At 34.2% G+C, this 18,650-nt stretch overlaps 1 long non-coding RNA gene across 1 annotated transcript; it reads right to left on the reverse strand.

Annotated features, from left to right (window-relative positions):
- Nucleotides 1-1,967: 1,967 nt before the first annotated feature.
- LOC148604024 (uncharacterized) lies at nt 1,968-7,664 on the reverse strand. Its single transcript, XR_015916259.1, has 2 exons — nt 7,170-7,664; nt 1,968-6,313 (listed from the first exon to the last, which is right to left on the reverse strand). It is a non-coding gene; the product is annotated as an uncharacterized LOC148604024 (long non-coding RNA).
- Nucleotides 7,665-18,650: the final 10,986 nt, after the last annotated feature.

Consider the following 18,650-nt stretch of genomic DNA (forward strand, 5'->3'; position numbering starts at 1 on the left):
CATCGTGAACTCGAGGAGCGTTACGGTGTATCCATAAGCACCATGCAAACTGATTTTTCATCTTGTCATTGTTTTCCTTTTGTCTTTTGTCTGTAATGGGCATGACTTGCAACAACTCTGCATAAGCCAACATTTTACAGAAACAGTCTGATTTAATTACAGGTGAATTTTTGACATGTTTTGTGTTGCTTATCATTTTTTTTCTATGTATGAAAATTGTATCTGACAATGTGACTCAAGGAACATATTTGAGCGTACGTGTGGCTTCATTTTTGTGCCGGATTCTTCAAACTTTAATTGTCTTTGGATGACGCTGTATGTAAACATATGTCATATTACATGTACTATGTTGTGAAATTTGACGATATATGCATGGGTTCGGTATACAATGCCATTTGTTCATGATTTTATTTGTATTAGTGACGTTGTAGCACGAGAAATACGTTATGCCTGTTATCTAATAGTTGCTTTCGCTTCATGTGTAGAAGTTATATTTAGACTGCATGTGTGCGAAATATATCTCTTCCGGAAATATGCAGTAGGAACTTGGTTTATCAAGTTGCAATTATAGGACATAACAACATACGTAGATAGGGAATTTTTGGTCGTTACTCCACTTATCATTCTAATTTAAGACTTAGTCATACTGCATTCGATATTCACTTTGGTTGCCAGGGAGGCCTTACTTGTTAATTCACAAGCGACCAGGTCTGTACAATTATTCATCTCCACCATACATCCTGTTCATTCAAATTGGTGACAACGATCTCTCGTTTAATCCAGTAAATGAGGTGGTCAACAGTTTCATTGCTTTTGCTTTTTCTAACTATTCACACTTCTGATTGGGTTTAACATAGTAATTATTGGTGAAATTTTCCCTCGAGGTGATGGACCTCGTGTTGTAGTTTATTATAACAGAGTGTAATGTAAGCCAGGATCGGATCTAGGATTCAAGTTTCGGGCGAAGTTGGGGGGGGGTGAGGATGGAGGCGTTAATTGAATCAAACGCCGTGCAAAGCAAGACAAACAATATTAAAGGGTGAAACTTTTCTACAAATGTAGGGGGCGTTCGCCCGACTCGCCAGTCCTTGGATCCGCGCCTGTAAAACAACATTTGCCTTAAAGCTATCATTGTTACCGAGAACCTAGACCTATAGAATGTGGTGTGGTGATTTTAATTATTTATCTTCACTTGAGAATGATTCTTGGGCTGTAACAGTGACACTAGGTCAATTTTCTGTACAAAATCGTTTGAATTAATTTAAGTCAAAAGAATCACTGTCCTTCTTGGATTGGACTGAGGCCTTTTACATTTATTTTTTTTTTTATTTTTATGGCAATATATTTAAAAATTCCATTTCCAATGGAAGCCTAAAATTAACTCAAGTATCATTCGGAGAATAGTTGAGTCACGCTAAAACTACGCTTTCCATTATTATGATGAGTCCTTCCGAGACTTGCGAAATGAACATCAACAACCATGGCAAAAAGTGGTAAATGAAATATACAAGAAGGCTATGTATATGAAGTCTTCCGAAGCCCCTTCAAAACAGAGTAACCCATCCATATCCCAGAAAAATCAGCCCTTCCTTGGTATCTCAAGACATGGGACATGCCATGTTTACAACACATTTGTTGTGTAAAAAAAACCCCTAAAAAACTGCAATAACTCCCATAGAGGACCACGTCTTGACTCAAAATGCAGCAGAATTGCTGGATCAGAGATCAAGGACAAAGATTGACAACCCCTTCTCAAGTATTGATTTGCAAGGACATGCTGTATTGAAAACAGGATTAGGAATTGTGGATGATCAAGAAAAGCAAAAAAAAAAAAAAATTATATATATCAGATTATTAAAAATGCGTGTATTTTGTAAAGGAAACTCTGGTCAATAATGCAGAAATTTAGAATAGAGAAAGAAAATGTGGAATAGTATCATACATATATTACATTTAAAAAAAACTAATACAGTTTTGTAATTTATTTTTCAAGATATTTACATTCTTGGATTACATTGTTTGAATACCGCTATAACCTTGGATCCCTTGATTACTCTTACATCAATTCAAGAATTTTATGCCATAGCAATAATAAAACATCGGATGAGGGTTTTGCCCCCCCCCACCCCCCATTTCTAGGGGCCTAAATTGGCGCCTCCTCTAACTTAAGCCCTTAGTAACGGCCATGCAATCAATCTTCAAAAAGAGAAGACAGTCTTCAATTTGTACTTAGATAAAATTATGAAAAAGAAATCCTGCCATTATTTTCATAGAAATTATAAAATATAAATTTATATTTATTATGATTAATTTGAAACCGAGTAATTTGAACTTTTTTACATTCCAAGTAAGTTATTTATTTCGAAATTACCATATGGATGTCTCACAAATATTGGCATAATACAATTGCATTGTTCTAAGTATAGAAATATGAGTAATTTGGTTTAAGATGGTATTACAAGATTTTTTTTTAACTATCTATGAATGTTTTAAGACAAACTTTATGACATAAGGTACGATAATACATTTTAGGGAAAATTACCCCTCTTTAATTTCATATACTACATTTTCCAAAATGATAAACTAATACTGAAGGATTCAAGATATACATGTAGAAGACAATAATCTCTATTGATATATTTTAATGCACTCGATAGTTGGTGCTGTCTTTGCTTACTCTGTTGTATGGTTAAATTAATATTCTTTCTATACCACTATGGTAGAGTCACCAATTTCTACTTAAATCTCAAAAACTATTGGAAAATTATTTGGGCATTCGTTTTTCAATTTGAAGATATCTATATTGGATCAAAGCTGACCGCTGACTTCTTATTATAGTTAATGCCCTGTCAGGTGAACAATAACGTTTATGTATTAAGGTTCCTGTTTTTTTTACTGTTTTCAGTCAATATCCTGAAAGAGTAATAAGGGGAACCAAGGTTTTAGCGGTAAACAAAAGAATGCAATCCAGGGACAAAGACCCGGCATGGAAAACAGACATACACAACAAATACAATAAAGTAACTAAAATCATACATACGAAGTAACATAAGCAAATGACCAATTCGACCTCCACTAAAAACTAGGAGCATGGACCAGATGCACTGGTAGGGCAAGGTGACTCGTGGAATAAATCAGTTTTCATGGTGCTGATGGATACACCATAATGATCCATGAGTTCATGATGACGACCATAAAACGTCTGTAGTGATGACTTCAATCTTGTAGCAACATAACCCTGTTCCAGAAGCCTATTTGTTAGAGTTCTAGCACGATACAAAAAGTCTGCGTAGTTTCGGCAAGCTCTGACCTAATGTATGAGTTGTGATATGAGCACTCCATACGCAGGTGCTGAACGGATGAAAAGAAAGTTAACAATTTTGAATGAAAAGTCATCACGTTTGTCGTAAAGTCAATAGTTTTCCATTACTATCGAATTCTAAGTGTAGATCGAAATATGAGGCTGACCTTACAGTCTCTATAGTATCCTTTATCTGAAGTTCGTTTGGGTAGATGTGATGTATAAAATCCCCGAAATTAGGATTGTTTAACAAAATTCGAAAAAATCCTGAAAAATTCGAAAGAACTATTGGAGACAATCAGTTCATTTTAGAATCTATAATCGGTAGTTTATTTGGAGTTGCTGCAGTAACATCTGAATATAACATTCTATAAAAGGCCAGTTTTGCTTTTAATAAAAATGAATGTTATCTTTAATTCAGAGATTTCCGTGCGTGCATATTTGCATGGTAATGTGAATCCTATTTATTGTATACATATGAAACTTCTTACAACAAGCCAGCAAACTTAAATACGATGTAATTTCAATATTTGCTCATAATAATTTGCTTCCGTCGGTTGTATATTATACCGATATTATTTTATTATTTCGACTAATGTATATACATATCATTGTACATTCTCATTTCAATTTAAAATTTTTGATGGCATGTAGTTGTTTGAATTTTTTGAAGATGTTCACATTACTTATTTTTATTTGTCTTCTTTACAAAAATTGTTATCTCGTGCTTTATGGTATTAATTAAAAAGTGTTTTTTTTTTTTTTCATTTCATTTACTTTGATTTAATTCAATATTAAGTGGGAGTCTTTTGCGATGAAGGTGTTGAATACAATATGTTTGCATATATATATAATATTTCAGACCTTTCTATACGTTTAAATTATCTTCCCGATATTAATTTGATTCGATGGAGCAGTTAAGCGAATATAGTCGTCACATTCTGAGACGTTTGTATAATATTGATTTGTTGTGACATCCATCATTAATTTGATCCTCTATCCTACATAATAACATCTAAATGAGCTGTCCCGTACTGCCTTAGTTACAGCCCTATATTAATCCTACGAGGAGGAATGACCCGGCCAGTGAAAACTATATTGTTATATAGTCTAGCTGGCCAAGTGGTCGAGGGCGCTGGACTTTGTGCAGGCGGTGTTGCCATAGATGTCACAGCGGTACGAGTTCGAGTTCTAACATCGTTGGGAATTTTTCAGACCTTTATATATATATATATATATATTAGAAGTCTAATATAGTGAGGCAACTCTACCATCTTACTTGCCAGTAAATTACTACGTAAATACATAGCATGCACGGCGAGGATCAACATAGTATGTTAATACAAGGATTCTTACATATATTTAATCAAGTCAATTTTGGTCGCTCCCACAGCGGGATTCGAACCCCTTCTCTTCTCTGACATGAATGGCATCACCGCCTGCACGAAGGCCAACGCTCTAGACCACTCGGCCAACTAGGCTATATAAAAATAAAGCTTTAGTTAACCGAGTTATACCTCCTCGTAAGTGAATATAGCGCGCGAAGAGTAGCACATGATGTAACTTAATAGGACAACCTCTGATGGTATCGAGTAAGACAGTAGATGATCTGAAACAATATAGAAATACAGCCACACAAAATATATAATATAAGAAGTCTAATGGGGTGAGGCAACTCCACCATCTTACTTGCTAGTGCATTACTACGTAAATACATAGCATGCACGGCGAGGATCAACACAGTATACAAGGATGCATACATACATAAACGTCTAAATATGTTAAACATCACCAGAAGATGGTAAAATTTACATTGAATATTTCGGCTAACTGATATCCTTATTCAGCATAAAACTTTATGAGCAGAAAACTCATACAACGTTTAAAAGCATAAAACTCATAAAGTTCAAGATCAAAACAGATTCGGAAGCTGAATCACACACGCTGTGGGTGATTGTACCTTTAAAAAAGGCTCACATAAGCAAATGATAAGGAGCCTGAATGAAAATAACGAAGGGGGTCTTCTTATCAAAATTAAAAATAAAAAATAACTGGAAAACAAATAAAAAAAGTAGTCAAAATATAGTTGTACGGCGTATTGATGTGTAGCATGTAGTGTTGTACCAGCCTTAGACTAAGACCTAAAAATGGATTATTGTTTCTCGTTTATTCCATCTGGAGAGGTTGTTTGTAATTTCTTCAAAACAGATTCAGAAGCTGAATCACATACGCTGTGCGTGATTGTATCTTTATCAAAGGCACACATAAGCAAATGATAAGGAGCCTGAATGAAAATAACGAATGGGGGTCTTTTTATCAAAATTAAAAATAAAAATTAACTGTGGAAAACATTTAAAAAAATAGTCAAAATAAAGTTATACAGCGTATTGATGTATAGCATGTAGTGCTGTACCAGCCTTTGACCAAGACCTAAAAATGGATTATTTTTCTCGTTTGTTCCATCTGGAGAAGTTGTTTGTACTTTTTTCATCCAAACGCTTTTGTGAGACACTCGTTTACATTTTGACCAGTTTTTATTACGTTCTATGATCCTTACAACAATGTTGTGGAAATCCTCCGGGGTGTGTCCGGTGGATCTAAGATGTCGATTTAGGGTGAGGACTGGTTTGCATTTGTAGTCACTGTAATGACCATTCATACGCCTGTTGAAAATTTGTTCTGTTTCGCCAATGTACTGCATCCCACATCGGCACTGGATAAGATATATGGTGTTTTCGGTTTTCCAAGTCACGTTGCGATTGATGGCAAAATCCTTTCCGTGCTGTAGCTTTACATTAAATCGACCGTTTTGTAGTTAAAGTTTGGATATTTTGCTGTGTCATTTAATCATACATATTTTTTGTATTATTTTGTCGGAGTTACATGGACACTTAATTCATATGTACAAGCTCCAGCCCTAGTCCTGTTTTAAATTCCTATAGTGAAATTTATTCAATAGAAAAATATACAGCATATGTTCATTCCTTATTGTAATATATCTCCTTGGTTATGCTACAAATATAGGAAAGTAAAAGGTCAAAATGAGATCATAGAAACTTTATATATTTTTTCCGATATTAATTTTTTTTCTTGGAAGATCTTATGTTTGTTTTTTATATCCTTTTTAGTACCTTTCGAGGTTCTTGTCTTGCTACATAATTACACCTGTCAAATTAAACAAAGAATATACTGAAATAAAGCTTTCTTTTTTCGTTAGCGTAATCCTTAATCATAATTGAAGAACAGAAGCAAACATTGTCAGGAAATCAAAGCTATATAAGTAATATCTCGTTGACAAAGGACAGCACTAGATGCATGTAAGAACACGAGTTTTTCTTAGGGCTGATATTTATTTTACTAAGGCACCTTTTTTGTAAATATCTCTACGAGGTGTTTAAGTGGCATAAATACATTTGTAACATATCATGTTTCAGGTGAACATAAATTGTAAACTTCACTAATTTTGTGCTTATGTTTACAAACGAGAGATTATAATATTTTTGATTAAATACAAATACTGTAACACTATGAAGATATTATGAAAAGCTAAAGTATTTATTAAATTGATTTTACTGATACGGCAAAATATCTATTTACTGCCTAAAAAAAATACTTCAACGAGAATAGTTGTATACATCTACATATGATATGTATGTGTATGTTTTAGTTTAAAGTAATATAAAATTAAAAAGAAAAAACTGTTGATTCTTTAATCGAAGCAAATAAAAAACAATCTCCGAATAACCTTAAAAAATCGTTATTCAATGCACATATATCTCATGGCAGCATTATATAATTTGATATAAGTTAGTACATGTGTGACTATTTACTCCAGAATTAAACAATACTAAAGAAGACTGAAACTTACTACGAATATCAATCCATAACATATTGTGCTAATTTAATATCTCAATTTGTACTGATTTGCTTATCACTGCAAGCACAATAACTTTCTTTCGGAAAACACTAAGAACATCTGGTTAAAAAAATTAATGTCGCCAGACTTACATTCAAGCAATTAGCGTAATTTTGCAATCAAATATCAAGTAAATGTTCAAAGTATCGAATACGACATAACTCGAATCAATGTAGATAACTACTTGTCACTTTTTCCAACATTTTGTATACGGGTAACAAAGTGATATCGAAGGAAGCAATTATTTCAACATTATAGTACTTTTTAACCGCAAAATATTTTTAATTTACGCCTCATTGATTTGGTTTATGGCAAGTAAAATCAAAAGAGTTAGAGAAAAAAGTATTGATATTTGATGTTTTTCTTCATGAAAATGAGAAGAAGCATGAAGATTTTTGAAATTCTAAAACAAATAAATGAAAATGTTAAATAGGAAACAATTTGAAATCAAAAACTTACTCTTTCTTTTTAAATCTGATGAGTACAATTTACCTTATCTAATTCTCGTCACTAAGTTTTGCAAATGTACGATATGCGTTTAAAATTCATCATGCGTTAAATTTCGTTATAAAAATGATTTGGCTAATATTATTTTTCAATGTTTCTGTTTGTGTACTTTTTAAATTTTTTTGTAAAAAAATCAGAAATTTTCGACTTTTTAAAAGTTTATGTTTGTTTTTTTACCCATAAACAGGAAAGTGTCTAAGCCTTATTAAATGAAATTACCACACGGGATGTATTGTGCTTTTCTGTTGATTTAATCCACAAATAACTTATTGGGCTTTTTTCCCCATGTTACAGTTTCTCTATATGTACGTTTCAGCTAGTACACTGTAATGTACACATTATTTGATACATTCAAATACTGTATAAAAGTACATGTCTAAATCAAACTAAGGTGTGGTTTGAAAGGGATTTCTTTAGATGTAATTTATGTCGCTGTTTTGTTGTTTATTAATTATTTTGCATCTATTGGTTTATTTGAAAATAAAAGGCAAGATTTATTGTTAGTCTTACTGTTTACTATCATTTAAACTCCAGCACATAAAACCAATTAATTTTGTCAGACGTGCAACTTGTGGGATATACATGATCGGTACGGTTTTAAAAGAGGGAATAAACAAAATATGATCACGAGTGCGGGAAAACGTCTATATGTAATGTGCGGGAAGAATTGTTCTTGGCACGAGTTACCATATTTTGGTTATTTACGATATCAATTGATAATCCTATTTATTATAGTTACATAGAGTCAGTAAGTCACTGCTATCTGTATAATAATGATTTTAGGCTATGCCTATGATGGACGGACCTCATCCTATGAGGTATGACTCGGCCAGCGAAAGTTATCTTTTTATATAACGTAGCTGGCCGAGTGGTCTAGGGCGCTGGACTTTGTGCAGGCGGTGTTGCCATAGAGCTACGAGTTCGAGTCCTGCGGAGGGAGCGACCAAAAATTTGCATCGCAAATTTGACAGTTCTAACATCGTTGGGAATTTTTCAAACCGTTCTATACGTTTACATATCTTCCCTGTATCAATATGATCCGATGGAGCAGTGTAGCGAATGGAGCCATCACATTCTGAGACGTATATATATATATAAAGGATCTGAAAAATTCACAACGATGTTAGAACTTATATATATATATATATATATAAATATATATATATATATAAGGATCTGGAAAATACTTTTTGGTCGTTCCCTCCGCGGGACTCGAACTCGTATCGCTGTGACATCTATGGCAACACCTCCTGCACAAAGTCGAGCGGCTTCGACCACTCGGCCAGCTAGGTTATATAGCTTTCGCTCGCTGGGACAATCCGCCTCTTAGGATTAATTTAGGGTTATTACTTAGTACACGATGTCTGGTAGTATAGGACAGTTCATCTAGATGTTATAACTGGACTGAGATATAACATTCATTTTAGTAATACCTAAAAAATGAACGGATTAGCTGGATTTAATTTAAGAAAAACAAAAACAAAAACAAAAAAACAAAAAACAAAAAACAAAAACAAAAAACAAAAAAAACAACAAAAACAAAAAAAGAACGTGTGTTTATTGTCATAAAGCGTGTGTCGATATATATGGGCGTGTCATATACATATACATACAGGGTATACCCGTGGCGAACGCAGTGATGAAATCTTGAATTATTAAGAAAAGATCTAGGACATACACTGTAGACACAAAATGACAGTTAAAAGAGTAATCAAGGGAACCAATGTTATAGCTGTAATCAAAAGAATGTAAACCAGGGACAGAGACCAGACATGGAAAACAGATATACACAACAAAGAACATAAAGTAACTAAAACATACATACAAAGTAACAAAAGCAATTGAGCAACTCGGACTCCACTAAAAACTGGGAGCATGGACCAGATGTACCGGGAGGGTAAGCGTCCTCTGCTTTTCTAGAAACATCCGCCGAGTTGCTCATAAAACGTCAAGTCACTCCGGGAAGACAAACGAGGAAAGGAAAACTATGACCCGTTGAATAAATCAGTTTTCTTAGTGCAGATGGATACACCATAACGATCCACGAATTCATGATGACGACCATAAAACTTCTGTAGTGATGATTTCAATCTTGTTGCAACATAACCCTGTTCCAGAAGCTTATTTGTTAGAGTTCTAGCGCGATACAAAAAGTCTGCGTAGTTACGACAAGCTCTGGCATAACATACGAGTTGTGATATGAACACTCCATACGCAGGTGACGAAGGGATGTTGCCACAGATGAAAGGAAAGTTGACAATTCAGAATGAAAAGTCATCACGTTTGTCGTAAAGTTTGGTCAATAGTTTTCCTTGACCATCGATTTCTAGGTGTAGGTCAAGATATGAGGCTGACTTCACAGTGGCTGTAGTATCTTTTATCTCAAGTTCTGTTGGGGTAGATGCGATGTATCAAATCTCCGAAATTAGGATTGTTTACAGATAATACATCATCTATATAGCGGAAACTGAGATTGAAGGATCTAGCCAAATGATATTCTGTCTTTCTAATCAGATCAGCTATAAAGTCAGCGTCATAAGACTGAAGGAATAGGTCAGCAAGTAAAGGAGTACAATTTGTTCCCATTGGAATGCCGACCATTTGTTGAAAAACACGTCTACCACACTGGACAAATATGTTGTCGATTAACAATTCCAGCAGAGTCCGAGTTGCTCATCTGCTTTTGCTACTTTGTATGTATGATTTTAGTTACTTTGTGTTCTTTGTTGTGTATGTCTATTTTCCATGTATGGTCTTTGTCCCTGGATTACATTCTTTTGGTTACCGCTATAACCTTGGTCCCCTTGATTACTCTTTAATGTTATTTCTTTCAAGAGTTTTCTCCTTTGACACAACGGGACCAATTAGAACCAAACGTGGTATAAATGTTTATTTGAGTATCCTGCATAGAACTGATGGGGGAGTTTTGATCCGTTGAAAAACATGGCGGCCGTTACTAAAAAATAGGGGTCAGAGAGTAGTTTTTGACAGATATCTCCAAAAAACCGTTAGGTTTAGCCAAACTCTTTCAATTGATAAAATGATCCCTATTATAAAGCCCTCAAACTTCGTCAGGGATCAAGGTTGTCTTGCGTCTCTTTGTAATAGATATTTCGCCTGCAAGATGAAAAATGACATTTTTCTTTTACAGTTTTCAGCCATTATCTTGAAAACTATAATAAATAGAAATTTTCAATTGATAAAATGAGCCTTATGATAAGTCGTACAAAAGTGTTCTTTAGTCAAAATGGTTGGAAAGCACCTTGCAGAGTTATTGCCCTTGAACGATAAAACTTAACCAGTTGAGCGATTCAGGCCTCTGGGGGCCAGTTGTTGCTTAAAAAGGGAATACGAAATTATCTTTTATTTTGATGGCAAGCTCGCATGGGTCTTTTGAAAAAAAAATTCCAACAACGGGACAGCTGTTACCACAGTGTTGTTGTCTTGGTTCAAGCGTTTCTAACGAAAAGTTTGGATAAATCTAGGTTGTAACCTTCACTTCCATACATTATAACAGTATTTTATATATTGATTTAATAGATATTATGTATTTGTTTCCTTCATTGCAGTTGCAGCTTGGGGTTAATCATTTTTAGATATAATCTTGAGAACACTTAACAAGCGAAATACAAATGGATAACCGATTTAAAATATCCGAATATCAAGTGTAATTCTTCTCTTTTCATTATTAAACCCCGAGGCAATGCCTTAATGTCTTTTGGTACATCAAAATTATCATCAAATTTGCAGATAGTTTACACTATCCATCTTATTGTCAAACATTAATAAAGAATATCCATTTCTTGATCTTAGTATTCATTTTGATAATGAAAACCCAATACTAAAATTTAGTGACGTCTCCTAATCACCATCATATGGTGTTTACTTATCACAATTAGTTCGATTTGCTCATAACAATATTTCGAATTCTAAGGGAAGAATGGGATTCGAACTCGTACCGCTGTGACATCTATGGCATAACTGATATCCTTCTTCAGCATAAAACTCATAAAGTTCAAGATCAAAACAGATTCAGATGCTGAATCACGTACGATGTGAGTGATTGTACCTTTATCAAGGGCACACATAAGCAAATGATAAGGAGCCTGAATGAAAATAACAATTAACTGTGGAAAACAATTAAAAAATATCAAAATATGTTAGTACGGCGTATTGATGTATACATGTAGTGCTGTACCAGCCTTAGACCAAGACCTAAAAATTGATTATTTTGTCTTGTTTATTCCATCTGGAGAAGTTTTTTGAAATTTGTTCATCCAAAAGCTTTCCCGAGACACTCTTTTACATTTTGACCAGTTTTTTTTTACGTTCTATGATCGTTACAACAATGTTGTGGAGATCCTCCTGGATGGCGACATAGAGAGAGGTCTGGTTTGCATTTGTAGTCACTGTGATGACCATTCATACGCATGTTGAAAGGTTGTTCTGTTTCGCCAACGTACTGCATACCACATCGGCACTGGAGAAGGTATGTGATATTTTCGATTATGCAAGTCACGTCGCAAAAAATGGCAAATTCCTTTCCAATGCAGTAGCATTTAAACGTTTTGGTGTGTAGTATCTGGGTACAGGTCTTAAATCTTTTATCTCCATATGGTCGACACTGGCCCGTTGTATTTTGTTTGGGCTGAGATGAAGTATTTGCTCTTACTAGGGCATTTCTTAGGCTCCTAGGTCTACGGAATGCCAGGACCGGGGCCCCAGGAAAGAGCTTGGAAAGCTTAGGATGTTTTTGAATGTCTTTCCAATTTGAATGCAGTAGCTGCGAGATTTTCCCAAAGGCTGGATAGTATGTAAGCACCAAAGGAACCCTTTTGTCCTTTGTTTGTGTTTGTACTCGAGGAAATCTTTACGGCTGATGTTGTTAGCATCTTCAGATGAGCAAATGCGCCGAATTCGAAGTGCCTGGCTGTATGGTATGCTTATGGTACAATGTTTTGGATGACAACTACTGGGAGATAAGTATTGGTGACTATAAGTAGGTTTTCTTTGAAGATCCATTGACATTTCCCCGTCTTTTACAAACGTAATAGTATCCAAAAATGTGATTTTAGTGTCAGAAATTTCATGGGTGAATTTGATTGATGGATGAACATTGTTGGCATGTGTGATAAAATTGTCTAAATTTTGTTTCGACTAAGTCCATTTCATGTCAACATCATCGATGAATCGAAACCAAGAGAGGGGTTTCGATAAAGATTATTTATTTGATTTTCTTATTTACCCACGATGACGTTAGCAAACAAAGGAGCCATTTTAATTCCCATAGCTGTACCATTGATTTTAAGGTAGTGTTTGTCGTTGAAAGTGAAGTTGTTATACTTAAAAACTAAAGCGAGTACATTTACTAGGCAGTCAGTAGGGGGTCAAAAATATCTCGTGATTCCCAAGCTTTTCGCAGGCTTCTATACCGTCATCGTGTGGGATATCAGTATAGAGTGAAGTGACATTAATGGAGACTAGACGTGTTTCGGGAGGTAAAGGATTCATTGATTCCATTTTCCTCAGGTAGTCCGTGGTGTCTTTTAAATATGACGGGAGCTTTTGCACAAGGGGTCGGAGATGGTAATCAACAAATTCAGAATTTTTTTCCTTTGGGTGACCAATAGCAGAAACTATGGGCCGTCCAGGGATATATCGTTTTTGTGATTTTTAGGCAGAAGGTAAAAACGTCCGGGTCTTCAGTAATGCTGCCATCCTTGAACATTTTGTTCAATTCTGAAGTGATTTTTTTCACTTAAAAATTTAGTAGGGTCGTTGGGTAGCTTTTTATAAAATCTTTCATCCGAAAGTTGACGCATTCCTTCTGAGATGTAGTTACTTTTATTCATAACTACTATGGCACTGCCTTAATCTGCTGGTTTTATAACTATATCGTCACGGTTTTTTAACGACTGTATTGCTTTTTTCTCATCGGGCGTGATGTTGAAGAAAGATGGAATGTAGTTGTTGGATAAGTGTTTGACATCTGATTTTATTTCGTAAATGACATTTTCTAGCGTGCCACATTTATTCGGTTTAGGAGCCCATGGATTTTTCTTTTAGAATTTCCGAGTGTATAGATCACTTTCTTCATGGTCGGAGTCAGAAATGTCAGGGTCCATATCTTGGCCTTCATATTTGTTCGCAAAATGTTCTTTGAGCCTGCGGGACATAGCAAATTTGACTAGGTCATCTTCAAGTTGAACTTCATCTACATTGTGAGGAGTAGGACAGAAATTCAAACCTTTAGATAAAATCCTGGTTTCAGTTTCAGGTAGAGCAAACGATGAAAGTTTGACGTGTTGGAAGTTCTGAATATTACAAAGTTCAAGATCAGATAGAAAAGAACTAGCATACTTCAGTAAATATTTGATGAGATATGTTGAAATTGGCTAGTTGATGCTTAGCTTCAAATGTGGGATTTTTCTTTTACTTAGCCATGGACGGAAAAAAATAATATTCAATAGTTACCCCATTGTAAGTAGTCAACACTGTAAGTTGTCCAAATAAAAAAAAGTGAACTCCGGCTACTGTTCCCAGCCCCATTGTTTTACATAACAAAATGACCACTGAATGAGAAAAAAAGAACAGGATTGTTTTCACAAATTCTCTATTATATTGTTAAAGTCTAATTGACAGAAATTCATGACGTCTGGGTTGACACCAATTGAAAGTTCCAACGTCATCTTAGAAAACTTGGCAACGCTAGTTTGATATAATGGAAACGAGTATCACATCGTTTCACTAAAAACTACGATGAAAAACGACCCGCGAGACAACAGTTTAACTTAGAAAAATCAGGTTGTTACATGTATACTTCTTCATGGATGGGTATTCGGAGGGATGATTAAACAAAGTCATCGAGGGTAACTTGGAAAGGCTTCCTTCCCCGTCTTTCATAATAATACCAAGATACAAGTGGGTCCAAATGATTTTGGTAATGTGAAAAGTTACTAGTTAAAATCTTTATACAAAAATAGAATGTGATTTGACACGTCTCCACACAATAAGCTAATTTGCTCGAATAATTTGTTCTGATATTTTAATGCGCAGATATTGGTCCGTAACTACAAATGGAAAAAGCTCTTGAAACGGGTACGAAAAGAGTGTTTCTGGTTCTAATGATGGAACTGGGCGTTATGTCATACGACACTGTCAGACATGATAATTTGTATAGAGCAGTTGGCACTGACGTAACAGACCAGTGGTGGATTTAGGCGGAGGTGTGGCAGACGTGCGCCTCCCTAAAATTTGCAAAGTATAGGTATTCAGGGGTAGATTTGGGCGGTTTTAGGTTAAAACTTTAATTTCTCGCTGATTTTACCACAAAGGATATCTACATTGTGCCCAATTTAGAAGAATATTTGAAAAAGTTGACATCTTTTTTTTTTCGAAATTTCAATGTGCGCCTCCCCTAATATAAAATCTTGGATCCACCCCTGCAGACTCTGGTAATGATATCAGGTTTGGTTCGTACTAAAGCTCGAAAAGTTAATTGGTCTGTTAATCGTGAATGAAAATCTTGGATCGAAGGACTGAAATATCTAAATTTCTTTAAAAACGAAATATTATTAGTGGAGTGACTTCGCTGGTAGAAGGATATGTTCATCAAGGCTAAGTTCATTTATTAAACAAAAAGCCTTTTTTTCTTGAATCGTCAAACATATTCATTATCTTGTAAATCTAGATCTACTCAGTGGAATATACATGACGTCGAACCACATCACGCAGTTCAAGACTGTGTTTATTAATTATGTTTTGTAAATTTTCGGACGAAAGCTTTTCTATGAAGTTCTGTATTGTTATTTCGTGGAAATTAAGCAGGATTCTTTTTGGATCAGTAACATACTAGTATACAAGCAACTGTTTGGGGAAGAGGGAAATTATCAATGATAAATTGCCGAATGTCTAGGCTGATTCAAAAGTCGTTTATATTTATATAGTATGAGTCTCATCATTATACCAGTATGAAAACTTACTGGCTTGTTATATTTTCGTCATTTTATTTCATCTTTTTAATTAGTTTTTAGCGGTCACTTATAAAAGTCCATGCCGGTGTAGTCTGGCAACTCAGAAACTTTCCGAAAAGTCCGTTACTATTTCGCATCGTGATCATGACCTTTATATGCTACATACATCTTACATGTACATGAATGTTAAAGAAAACCAAATGTTTAACTTCAGTTAGAGAAATATCATCGGCTAGCACAGGGGAGCTATCATTTAGTACGTGGAGTGCATAGGGCTCCTGTTCGGCAGTTCATTATAAATTGATTTATGAATTGTTTAGCAGACAGAACACTTCCTTGTCGGATACCACGAAAAATTGGAACCAATCCTCCAAACAAGATCAGTGTACATAATGTCAAGGGTTAATTTTCCCCTAATACCGTCTTTAAAGGGCGGTAATGTTTGAAATTTCGGATAGTGAGTGCAAATCAGCATGATTATGGTAATCTAGTTTTGTGACAATTTTGGTTCCAATCCGTTTGACAGTATACAATGTACTACCAGTGGTAATATAGTTTTTCTAGAGGGCCATATACCGGCAGCTTATGGACTTGGTAATACAGCACTCTTCAAAGTTATGGAGGAATGAAAACAAGCAGTCGATAAAAACTTCTACGCTGCTGCTGTGTTTATTGACCTTTCGAAAGCTTTCGGTTGCCTACCACATGGTCTTTTATTATTAAACTACAAACGTAAAAGACTAAAAATGGAAATAAAAAAATCAATTTAGACAGTAATGAAATTAAATATCAAACTCCTGGGTGTGATAATAGTCTATGAACTTAAGTTTGTTAAATATGTATCTGAAATTGTCAAAAAGAACTTCAAGGCAGCTAAATGTAATTTTTTAAAACATTTAACAAATTTGGGGAGGTTAATTATCTACTATCATTTCATCATGTCAAACTTTAATCATTGTTCAATTATTTGGCATTTCTGTGGGGAGGTACATTTTTGTAAATAATAAAAAAAAACATTGGAAAAAATGAAGAACACGTCTTGAGATTTATTAACGAAGTCTATAACAGCCCCTATGAAATTTTACTTCAGAAATCTGGTCTTCCAACATTAAGAATAAGGAGATTATGAACAATGGCTACATAAGTTTTTAAGATACTATCCAAACAGTCTTCTTTATACTTACATGATATAATTAAATGCATAAATAATTCTTATACTTTTGGAAAGGTAAATATAGTAGAAAAGAATCACAGGTAAAACGATAATATTTGAGTTACACTCATTCAGATATGAAGAAAATTCGAAAAGAAACATTGTACAATGCAAGAGTTTCATTAATAACTGGAATGGCAGCTTATGCAAATGTCGTTCTCGCAGTTCTTGCTAATTTGGCTTAGTCATCTTTATTCATATAGCTTAGCTTTATCTCTAGCATGGTCTTGCCTTTATTTTACTCAGTTATTTAATTATAAAATCAGTGCTGATTTAAGCTTTCAGCATGCTTTGATTAATTTATCAATGTGCTGTCATATCTTCGAGACAGGTTCATACTGGTGAATACTGGGTTTAACAGTAAACTCGGCACTCCACTCTCTATGGCTTGAAAAATTGTTTGTGCTATTGTCGCAATATACAGATAATAGAGCTCTCCGAAAAAAGGCCACTTTGAAAAGGTAAAAAGGAACTACATGTACATACAAATAAAATATAAACAAAATGTAAACAATTTAAAAAAATTGGGCCAACATTTTTGGCCTGTCAGTCTTCGCCACGGCCATATGAAATGCAGGACATATACCCTGACCATGCAAGTTTGTCGGTCAGGTACAGTACATATTAAGCTTGCTTAATCATAATTGAAGAACAGAAGCATACATGGTCAAGACATCAAAGCTAAATAAGTAATATCTCGTTGACAAAGGAAAGCTCTAGATGCATGTAAGAACACAAGTTTTTCTTAGAGCTGGTATCTATTTTGCTAAGGCATTTTTTTGTAAGTATCTCTATCAGGTGTTTAAGTGGCATAAACACATTTGTAACATTCCATTTTTCAGGTGAACATAAATTGTTATTTATCTACACTAATCCAATGCTTATTTAAATAAACGACAGATTATAATATTATTGATTTACTACAAAAACCTGTAACACTATAAAGCTATTACGGAAAGCTAAGGTATTTATAAAATTGAATTTACTGAGACGGCCAAATATCTATCTTTACCGCCTTACCGAGTTACTAAAATCACTTTAATTAAAACAGTTGTATACATCTACATATAATATATATGTGTATGTTTCAGTTTTAAGAAATGTAAAATAAAAAAGAAAAACATGTTTATTCTGTAATCGAAAGAAATGAAAAACAAAAAAAATTCTCATTATGTCATTTGATATAAATAAGTACATGTATGACTATTAATTCCTGAATTACAAATACTACAAAGACAAAAGACTGAAACCTACTAGGACTTAAAATCAATAAACATATTGTGTTCGCATTACATCTCAAGTTGTATTGATTTGTTTATTACTGCAAGCTCAATAACTTTCAGGAAATACAAAGAACATCTGGTTATAAAAATAAATGTCGCCAGACTTACATCCAAGCAATTAGAATAATGTTGCAATCAATATCAAGTAAATGTCCAATGTATCGAATACTACGTAACTCAGTTAATGTAGATAACTACTTGTCACTGTTCCCAATATTTTATACAAAGGTAACAAAGAGATATCAAAGGAAGCAATATTTAAACATTATAGTATTTTTAACTGCAAATATATATTAAAGTACGCCTCATTGATTTGGTTTATGGCATCTAAAATCAGAAAGTGAGAGAAAAAAAGTATTGACATTTGCTGTTCTTCTTAATCAAAATGAGAAGAAACATGAAGATTTTTTGAAATTCCAAAACAAAGAAACGAAATATTAAAGAAGAAAAAAAATGA

This window comes from Perna viridis, chromosome 11 (genome assembly GCF_037379345.1).
Source record: "Perna viridis isolate PV_CMFRI_1.1 ecotype Kerala chromosome 11, ASM3737934v1, whole genome shotgun sequence".
Taxonomy (NCBI): domain Eukaryota; kingdom Metazoa; phylum Mollusca; class Bivalvia; order Mytilida; family Mytilidae; genus Perna; species Perna viridis.